Here is an 11218-nt window from a genome sequence, read left to right as displayed (position 1 = left end):
CACTTCTGCAGACTGAAGAGATAAGGCTCTGGTAGCTGGGCATGGCCACAGAGGTCTGCATGTTCATCTTGACAGACCCACAGACTAACAGCACTAGGGCCAGCACCCATGGAGGCTCTCTCCAGTCTGCCGGGCAGTGGACTCCTGCATTCACAGTAGGCAGCTGTTCCGCCTCACCCACCAGCCCCGTGGCTCCAGTGACTGATATCCTCAGGGCTGATCAGGCCCCCTATTGGCAGGACTGCTAAGATTCAGTGTGACATGGACAGATCTTTGCTCAGATGGGCTGCTTGAGCCTTCAGTGTCCTGGGCCATCTTTCCTGGCCTTCAGAAGGCCCCTGCCAGCCTGAGTGGGCCAGGCTCTGACCCTGGCTGCATCTCCCTGGGAGACCCATCTCACCTGTCCTCCTTCTTCCATGGCTCCTGCCCAGTGCTTCCCACTTTCTCAGGACAAGCCTGGCTCCAACAGACAAGTCTAGACTCTGTGTGTTTATCTTTATGGTGAGCAAAGAAAGATAATGATTTCCATTTTCTTTTATTTTTTTTCTAACTTTACCTATAACTTGTTTATTGTAAAAAGGCTTAGGCTTCAGAAGACCTGACCCACCCACCCAGGAGGCCCCAGCCACTACTTCAGTACCTTTCAAACCCACACTGTCACTAAATATTTCCACACTTAACAAAATAGGTGGAAGCACAAGCAAGAGCAATTCCACTGGCATCAGTGGTGTGAAGATGGTGTCAGAAGCGTAATGCCCGTTTGGATTCTATAGGAATTCCAAAGAAATAAACAACTCAAGGTTTGTTTGGACAGATTGACATAGAGAAATAACTTTGATAGGTTCTAGTAAACAGAATTTAAGCTTCCTAACAGCCATGACCTTACAAGTGCCTCTTCCTGAATTTGGCAATGTTTTTTGATGTCCAAATTGCCATGATGGCCTCACATAGGTAGAATACTTTATACCATTGATTTTTACATTACTAATTGTGCATTTTGGCTGACAATGTTTCATACATCATGGTTAGTTTCCCATCTTGCTTGAAAATTGGAAGTGACAGCCCTTTATGGAATGTTGTTTTTGACACACTTCCAGGTAAGGTTGTGTCCCCACAGTGCTAAGAGGACAAGTAGTCATCACTGTTACATTTTGATGGGGGCAGGGGAAGCAGACACAATTTGAGAATAAAAGGTACCTAGGAATCAGAATTTGCTTTTCAATCAGTTTTAGTGTGAATTGCACATCTATTAGAATAGCCTGTTCATGCACTCTCAAGATTTCAAGGAGGGACAATTGTCACCTTAGAAAAATTGAAGTGACCAGTGGACTTCCCTCAGATATTTTGTTTGTTTGTTTGTGGCATTTGGTCATGCCATTGTAAATCATTTTTTTGGAATCACTGGGTGATGAGAATCCCCAGTCTGGAGAACTGGATACCACAGAGTACTGGGGTGGCTAAAGTGGCAGGCACTGCAGCCCACAGGAAAACAGCATCCAGGATTATCTCTGGCGCGACCCAGGTGCTGGGTGAGGCAGCCAGCCCAACAGCTTATTATGTGTGTGGAAGGGCGACCACGGGCCTGGTCGTGGACTCCAATGTCTAGGAAACAGGCACGGGCCAGGGAGCACCTTACACGTTTACCGCTATAGTATGTGGGACCTTCATCCCCCACTGGGTGTCCCACTTCTTCCTGCAGTGCCAGGTCCTGTTCCATTCTTTCTGGAGGCTTCAGAAGACTTTCCTCTCTGACTCCCGGCATGTTCGCTTGGACGGTCCAGGACCCCAGATCTGCTCATTTCCCAAGTCTCTACAGTGCCAGGTGCCCCATTGTGACAAGGAGGATGACCAAAAGTAGGGGATTAGGACCTTGGAGAAAAGAAAAAAAGGCAGGGGAGATGCTGTAGGGAGGAGGCCTGATGTGACTGCTTCTAGTCTGGGGCTGCTGGTGCCGCTTGGGGTTAGGGCTGGTCGCTGCCAGGGTCAGGGGATCCGCTGTGCTGAAGATTCTCACTGTTTCCACCCGTTCCCTGTCGGGGACGCCTGGGTAAGCCGCTGAAGTATTAATTCCACATCCAGAGCAAAGACTGAGGACCCTGGTGCGGGCTCCAGCCTGCAGGACACAAGCATGAGCCACGGAGCACCCTACATGTCGAAGTTGTTGCGGGCTGCTCTTGCCTCCCCCATGAGCTCCTGACTTCTTCCTGGAGTGCGGGAATTTTGTGCTTTTCATTCTGGAGGTGGCAGATGACTTTTCTCCTGGACTTCATACTTGTTCGTCTGACCCCTGTAGGGCCTGAGTTCAGTGGGGTTCCAGGGTCTCCATGGTGTCAGGCGCCACATTGTGACAACAGGGACGATGACCAAAAGTATCCCTGTGGTAGAGGAAGAAGAATAAAAGGAGGAGTGGAGCTGCAGGTTGGCGGCTTGATAGGATCGCCTCCAGCCTGGGGCAGCTGGATTGGTGAGGTCGGGGCTGGTTGCTGCCTGGGTGAGGTGATAAACCATAATGAAGAATGCTATTATCCCCACTTTCAGCTGGTGGTGCCTGGGCTTATCTGAAAACCTTGGGAAAGTGTTCATGTTTCCGGGGCTTAAGAAAAGGAACAAGTGGCAGGTGCACAGGCTATTCCAGGCCTCCCAGCGGCATCACAGAACCAGCACCAAGTGCCACCTGGACTGCAGCCTGGGCCTGCAGCTTTGGTCTAGGGCAGCCAAGACAGCTCAGCCCCCACCGCCACCACGCACTTTGGATTCGCTTCTGCTCTGTCTGTGCTGGAGTTTAGGTCTCCTGGTCTCTGGTCTGCCCAGTAAGAGTGGAGGGGTGGAGAGGTGAGGGAGTGGAGTCAGGAGCCTTTTTCCAGTGCTGGGCATAGTGAGAAATCAGAAGACAGGTTATGATCTGGTTATGCTTGAAGGGGAGAGGTCAAAGCCCAGGACATTCTGCTTTGTTAGGGGACTTCCCTTTCAAGCCCTATTTGGTCCCCACTGGCCTTTGCTTCTGAGCACGGAAGAGTTGGGGCTCTGTTACATGAATATCTGAAGAGATCCTAACCCTTGCCCTGAACGACTGAGAGACTTATAGCTCTAGCCCAGCACCTCGGTAATGTGAAACTTTTGCTACCTGTGCCCTCCCTACATAACGGATTGTGACATACCACTGGGCCAAGCACCCAGGTAATGTGACTCTTTCTTGTGCCCTGCCTACACTGGGCATTGTGATATATCACTGAGCCTAGCACCCAGGTGATGTATCTCCTTTATTGGGACTTGTCAACAGAAATGGTTGTGACATATCTCTTGCCCATCACCCAGGTGTCGTCACTCTCTTGTCTTCTGTTCACCCATAGGTAAGACTGTGACCTCTACCTTGGCCCAGCACACAGGTATCATGATGTCTCTCAGATGTGGAACCACCCAATAGAAGAGATTTTGACTGTCACACATAGAGTTTGGCCAAAGTGTAAAGTCCTGAGTCTCCTACTTGTAAAAAGTTACAGAAGATTCTGACACACACACATATATTATGATGCTTTTGGGTGGTACAGAGAGTTTCATAATACAAACCAGAACACAGGTGATATTGTGACTCTCATAGGCACATATTGCTGAAAATTAGTATTGTCACCCTCATACATGGACAGAGACCACTGGTGAGCTCCTGATTCTCATGTGCAGATAAAGTCCACAGTAGGAATTTTGATTGTCATGTGTAAATCTGGCCACAGGTGGGATGGTGACTCATTTTTGGACCCAGCTCACAGGCCCAGTAATGACTCTAATACCTGGACCCAGCCAATAAAATCGATGTTTGCTTTAGTAACTAGGCTTAGAGCAACAGGTAATGTTCTGGGTTTCTTACTTGTACAAAAGTCACAGAGCCCTACAACACTCAAGCATATTGTACAACGCCCTCAGGTGGTAAAGAGAGTTTCATAACAGGGTCCATCACGAAGAGGAAATTGTGACTCTTGTCTCCACACTAAGCTAACAGTAAGGATTGTCATTCACTTACTTGGCCACAGCTCATGGTTGAGGTTCTGAATTTCACATCTGGAGGCAATTGAAAGTTGCAACTGTGACTCTTATACATGCATCCAAACCACAGGTAAGATAGTGACTTTTGGATCAAGATTAAACACTGTGACGCTGTGTCTCCTTTATTAGGACACTTTTTTTCTGATGAGGTTGGTTTATTAGGACACTTTTTTTCAGATGAGGTTGGGGGTCTCATGCACAGATCCAGTCCACTGTTGACATTGTGACTCATGTACTTGGATAGAACTCACAAAAGGTGTTGACTTTCATATTTGGAGCCAGGTCACATGCAGTATTGTGAATCTCATCCCTGGACATTTCTGCGGGTGTGAGTTTTACACATATCTTTGCCCAGCAACTGATTGATTTTACTTTTCTGCCTGGGTCCCATCTAAACATGGGATTGTGGCCTATATCTAGGTAAAGCACATGAGTGATATGACCCTCCTGCCTGGGCTATTCTCTCAGAGGAGATTTTGAAATATTTATGCACCAATCACCTAGGGGATGTGACTCTCCTCGCTGCACTGGGCTCAGCCCACAAGGGGCACTGTGACATATCACTGGGTCCATCATTTAGGTGATGTGACTCTCCTCTCCTGCCTGGACCCCATCCCCATTTGGAATTTAGACATATTTCTGGTCCCATCACCCTGTGATATGACTCTCCCCTTTTGCCTTGGACCTGCTTACCTGGGGAATTGGGACATATTTCTGGGCCCAGAACATGGTATATTTGACTGCTTTTCTTTTCCTAGACTCTCCGTACAGAAGTGATTGTGACAAATCAATGGGCCAAGCTCCCAGGTGATGTGGCTTTCCTGTCTAAGCAATGCCTGTAGTTGGGATTATGAAATATACCTGGGCCATATTTTCTAGGTGATGTAACTCTCCTGCCTATGCCCTTCCTCAGAGGGCATTGTGATATGCCTCTGCTCCCATCACCTCGGTTACGTGACTCTTCTTTCCTGGGCTCTATCCACAGGGTAATTCGTGAAATATTTCTAGACCCAGCACCCAGGTAATTTGACTCTCCTGCCTTGATTCTGCCTACAGAAGGCATTGTGACGTATCAGTGGGCTCAGCAGCCAGGTGATGTGACTTTCCTGCCAGGGCTGTTCTCTCACAACATACTGACATATATCTGGCTCACCATTCAGTTGGTGTGGCTCTCCTTTTTGGTCCCTGCCCACAGGTGGTATTTTCACACATACCTAGGTCCACTTCACCGGCATAATGATGACTATCCTACATGTACACAACCAATGGAAGAGATTTTAACTGTTATAGCTGTACTTATGGCAATGTATCAGGTCTTCGGTCTCCTAGTTTTGGAAATATCGCAAAGTTTTAGGAAGCTTATGCATATGCTATAATGCCCTCTGGTGGTACAGACATTGTCATTACAGGGCACAGCACACAGCCAACAAATTAAAATTGTCAGTCTCACACATGGACAAAGCCCACTGTTAAGGCCCTGAATCTCACTCATAGACACAGTCCACAGTTGGAATTTTGACTGTCATATGTGGATCTGGACACAGGTAAAACGTTGACTCATTGCTGGACCTAGCTCACAGGCATGGTAATGACTCTAGTGTCTGAACCAGTCAATAAAAAACGATTTTGAATCTTTTAAAGCATATTATTTTCCTGAAAAGCAGAAGTATCAACAGTTGCACATATAAGTAAAATATTTTACCTAGATTTTCTATGGCATATATCACCTCATAAGAAATTCCAAGTTTCTTCATTTGAAATACTGCTCTCTTCAAGAGACAATATTGTAATAATTTGTAAAATGTGGTTACTTTTTTACCATTAGAAAATTAATTATGTATTATCCACAAATATCTGAAATACTTCACTGAAGTAAATACTCTATGGTCAGAATTATTGTTTTCTTTAACATAAAACTAATATGGGTAAAATTATTTACCTGAATTCAGATATTTTGGCTTCAATTGCCATTCTACCTCACTAGAACTTCCTTAACTCCATAAAAGGTTATCATTTGAATTTTTGTTTAATTCAGAATTTATTGAAAAGAGATTGTTTTTTAAAAAGTTATAATGTTTTTATTGCAATTGAGGTCATTTTAAATAAGTATCTTAAACTTGAGACCCTGACTGAGTATTCCTTCTGTACTAGAAATCAGATTTCTCTGGCACAACTCCATTGCCTGCAATAATATTTATGAAAACTACAAATACCAGCACACTATTTCAACACTCTACTCAGTTGTTCAAATCTAAGTATCTCATTAGCTATGAAACAAACCAAATGTAAATGCTGAATGTATAGTACAAATCAAGAGATTCTTTACAGAAAAAAACAAAAGACTAATTTTCTACAATATGTCACCTGTTCATTAGTTCTTCAATAGTACTATTTAGGCTATTTCAAGTTCAAGAGGTTTTTTATGTGGGTTCTAAAAGGCATAAACAAAGATGCATATAGTCAGATTTATTTTTATAAACTTTAGATGCTCCTTTTGCTGTGCATCTTACTTTGAATATATGGAGACAAAGACAAATGTACATTTAAGTCATTAGTGGTTATAGGAGTTTTCCCTATGTAACTTTTTGCTTATAAGGATGTTGCAAATGACAAGATAAAATCATGAAGCTTGATAAACTGATCTGTGCCCTGTAAACTTTAGTCCACTTACTGTACAGCTTGATTCAGTCACTATTTATTAGTTTAAAACATGGTTTTAAAAGCTGCAAAGCAAACTTTATTACACATTCTGAATCAGAAATGGGAAAACTGTGGCACAGTTCCTTTGTGCTGCAAACTCTTTGGGGGAGAAAAGTTCTGCAAAAAATAAAATAAATAAGAGTTTCCAAACTCCATTTTTAAAAAAGCTTGAGATTTCTCCTATGATTAACCTTCACCCTACAGTACTTTTTACCCAAGGCATGGTCCCTAGATCATCTTTTTAAGGTTTAGTGTCTGGGAAGTTTTCAGGAAACCCCTCTCATGCTTTTGTCCAGGTTGTTTGTTTTTGTTTTGGAAAAGGTGAATGTCTTCAACTGAAGATGGATTGCCTGTCCCCAAGCCTACGTGTGGTCCCTGAAGCTGAAGCTGAAGTTGTCATTCCCCCACCATTCTTCCCCAGGCCATCTCATTTTTTCCAACCCATCTTCTTCAACATCTTCTGAACTTTGTTGTTGTCAGTAGCTTCAGAATGGATAGATGCAGGGGCATCATCTCTTTAGAAAGTTTCTTCACTTCCAATCTACTCCCTACTTCCAGCTCTATCTTTATATTATAGATCCTTCAATGTCTATTCATCTTCATAGTCTGTATTCTGTAAACCGTATTTTACTTGTACTTGTATTTTCTTTAATTATTTTCTTATTTCCAACTCTTTATTCTCCTTACTTACTGTTGAACCAATAAGCAATTCATCTTTCTTATGAAGGTGAAGGTGAGGTCTAACCTTCCCTGGGTCACAGCCATCACAGCTATCACTGCCAGGGTGAATGTGAAAAGGTAACACAGACTCTCCAATTTTCACTTCATGTCTGTGCTCAAGTACATAGGGTCACATTTAGTTTTCAGCTAAGCAATCCGTTTCCCATTAATAATTGTTCCATTTTGACTGTTTTGATTTACAAGACATAACTTTGAAAGTCATGGTCAAAATAAATGTCTGCATGAAACTTACCGATACCACCTTCAGAGATTCAAAGAGTATGCTTCAGATCATTTTCCAGTCCAATTGTAGCAGGTTTTTCATTGGTAATGATAAAGAGCGATCCTGTCTGCAACAAGGATGATCTAATGACAATTACTCTAATACAGAGGGGCCAATGTCTTTTCTCATTTTCCTCCTCAGTGTCTTTTGCAGTTACATTGTCTTCACTGGTAATGTGAGGAGGGCTGCGCTGGGCCTTACCAGACACTTGTGGAGCCAGAGACCATGGAAGTGCAGGCGGTGAAAGGCAACCTCGCCCAGGCTGGCTGCTGTGACCCCCACCAGGATGCCCTGACACGCATTGCCAGGAGCCATATGGGGTCGTGGGCAATGTGCAAGGAGATGGCTGATGGCCCTGCTTGATCTGCACAGCTGGAAACCAGAAAATTCCTGGGAACTATTACATCTTCCCCAGCTATTAGAATAGCTGGAGGAGCGTTGGAGAAGTCAAGGGGCCAGAAGTGCTAGGGCTGTTCCCGGGTTCAGCCAGAAACAGTGATCAAGAGTGTTTTAAATAAAGTTTACCTGTGGCAAGATAGGACCTGCAGATTACTCTTTTTTTTTTTTTTCCAAATTTATTGAACTATGATTTACACATTGAAGCGTGTATATATTTAGAGTGTACAATAGAGTGCTTTGAGATGTATATACATCTTTAAATTATCTCAATGAAGTTGGTTAACATATCTATCTCCACACATAGTTGCTTTATACTTGTCTGTGTGTTTGGTGAAAGCACCTGAGATCTACTTTTGAAACAAATTTCAAGTACATATTATTATTCACTGTAGTCACCATTCTGCACTTTAGGTCCCCAGCAGTTTTTCATTATATAATTGAAGGTGTGCACCGTTTGATGGAAATCTTCCCACTTTCCCACTTCTTAGCCCATGGTAGCAACCATTCTACTCTCTTTTTCTTTTCTTCTTTTCTTTTCTTTTTTCTTCTTTCTTTCTTTCCCTCTCTCTTTCTTTTCTTTCTCTCTTCCTTATTCCACATAAAAATGAGATCATGTAGTATTTGTCTTTCTGTATTTCACTTAGAATCATGTCTTCAAGGTTCATCAATATTTTTGTAAAGGAAAGAATTTCATTCTTTATTAAAGCTGAATTATCTCTCACAGTTTATCCATTTATTTGTATCAGAGGAGTGCCAGTGCCCTTGATGATACTGATTTCATGTCCCTTGGCTGTATGCTCCGAATTGGGATTAGTGGTACTTCTAGTTTAAAAATTTTAAGGAAACTCCCTACTATGTTTTTTTATAATGGCTGCCCAGTGGATATGCTCAGCAATGATGTACAAATATTCTCTTTTCTTTGTACCCTAACACTTTTTATCTTTTGACTTTTTGATAACAACTATCCTCACACCATGATAAAATGATTATCTTATTGTGATTTTGATTTCAATTACTCTCATAATTAGTGATGTTGAGCATCTTTTTATATACATGCTGGCCATTTTATGTCTTTGGAAAAATGGCTATTTAGATGTTTTGCCCAATTAACCAGGGTATTGGTTTTTGTTTTGTTCTGCCATGCGTTTTTTTTCCTTTTTTGTACCGATTAGTATTATGTATATTTTGGATAGTAACATATTATCTTACATATGGTTTACAAATGTTTTCTCCTATCCCTTACATTGCCTACATATTTTGTTGATTGTTTCCTTTAATGTGCAGAAACTTTTTACTTGGACATAGTTCTCCTTTTTTTGCTTTTGTTGCTTGTGTTCTTTGTGTAGAATCCAAAACATCATTGCCATGCCCAGTGTCAATGAGCTTTTTTCCTACTTTTTAGAAGATTCATGATTTCAGTTCTTACATTTAAGTCTTTATTTTAAACTCATTTTTGTGATGATATAAGAGAAAAGTTCGCTTTTTGTGTGTGCATATCTAGTTTTTTCTACACCATTTCTTAATGTGTCTATCTTTTCCTAATTCTGTGGGATCAGGTGACTGTATATGTGTGAGTTAATTTCTGGGTCCTCTATTATGTTCCGTTGGTTTTTAGGTAGGTACTATACTATTTTGATGACTATAGCTTTGTAATATAGTTTGTAATCAGGAAGTTTGAGGTTTTCAGCAGTTTTTTTTTTTCTCAGTATTTGACTATTTGGGGTTTTTTGTGGCTCCATACTAATTTTACAATTGTTTGCTCAACATTTATTTTAATGGCATTAAAATTTTGATATAAATATCTTTAACTCTGTGATGACTTTGTGTAGTATGGAAATTTTAACAACGTTAATTTTTAGAATCCATGAACACAAGATATAGTTCCTATTTTGTATTTTTCCATTTTTTTATCAACATTTTATAGTTTTCAGTATGCAGATCTTTCATATTCTTGGTTATACTCATTCTATTTAATGAATTACTTCACTCTATTTGATAATATTGTAAATGGAATTGTTTTCCTCATTCCTTTTTCAGATATTTTGTTGTTAGTGTATAAAAATGCAACTAATTTTCATGTTAATATTATATCTTGCAACTTTACTGAACTAGTTTGTTAGTTATAACAAGGTTTTGGAACAGGAATTAAAGGATATTAAAGAGTGTGTAAGCAGAAACTCAGTTGTATGTAAGAAAACCCAACTCCCCCTGAGAAAGAGAAAGAGCTGGAGTCCTCCTTTAAAAACTAGCTGCCTGTTTTTCTGTGGCTAGTGAGTCTTATCTCTCCTCCCTTCCCAGGCATGGTGAAGACCCTGTTTCCCTAGCTATGCAGCTGCCAGGTCACTAGACAGATAAACTCAAGTTGCAAAAGTTGTTTTTCCTTGAAAAGTAAGAAATGACGTAATGCCTGTCTCAATTTAATAACTGTCTTTGTTTCTTGCTTCTGTAGTATGACTCCCCCTGCACAGCTCTCCCTCCACCCATGAAATGCTTAAAAGGTAACTTAACTCTTGGTTCAGGGCTCAGTCCTTTGGATGTTAATCTGACTGTGTTGGTGCACCTAAATAATTAATAAATATCCCTGGAACCCCATCGGTCTCTCTGATTCCTTAAAAATCCTGCCACATTTCTGGGGGCCCACCTGAGATTGGAGATGACAGATTTACTGTCTCCTTTGCCTGCAGAACTAGAGCCCCGGGGCTGGGGGAGACCAGGCATCCAACGTGCACTGTTGGGGAGCTTCACCAGGATGGAAAGTGGCTCTCCCCATGTCCTGGCACCCTGCCCAGCAGTATGACAGAACCAGGGATGGCATTGCAGGACAATACCAGCACTTCAGGAACCATGGTAAGGAGCAAGGGCCCAAGGCAGGGAAGTCTGTCCCATAAGGATGAAGAGGAGCTTGATCACCTCCTGGTGAATGACCACTAATCCAGCCCGGAGCAGCTGGGGGGGTGACAGGAGTGGCTTCCCAATTTGGATGATCCTTATGTTCCCACTAATGAAGTGAAAGTGCTTCACTGGATCTGGAGACAGGAAACGGAAAAAAGGAGGAAATGGGCCAATAGAGCAGCAAGT

At 42.2% G+C, this 11218-nt stretch overlaps 1 pseudogene; it reads right to left on the bottom strand.

Moving 5' to 3' along the window:
• Positions 1-6931: 6931 nt before the first annotated feature.
• LOC129492623 (angiogenic factor with G patch and FHA domains 1-like) lies at positions 6932-10858 on the bottom strand (annotated as a pseudogene).
• Positions 10859-11218: the final 360 nt, after the last annotated feature.

This window comes from Symphalangus syndactylus, chromosome 11 (genome assembly GCF_028878055.3).
Source record: "Symphalangus syndactylus isolate Jambi chromosome 11, NHGRI_mSymSyn1-v2.1_pri, whole genome shotgun sequence".
In the NCBI taxonomy this organism is placed as follows: domain Eukaryota; kingdom Metazoa; phylum Chordata; class Mammalia; order Primates; family Hylobatidae; genus Symphalangus; species Symphalangus syndactylus.
This window is presented reverse-complemented; position numbering and strand designations above follow the sequence as displayed.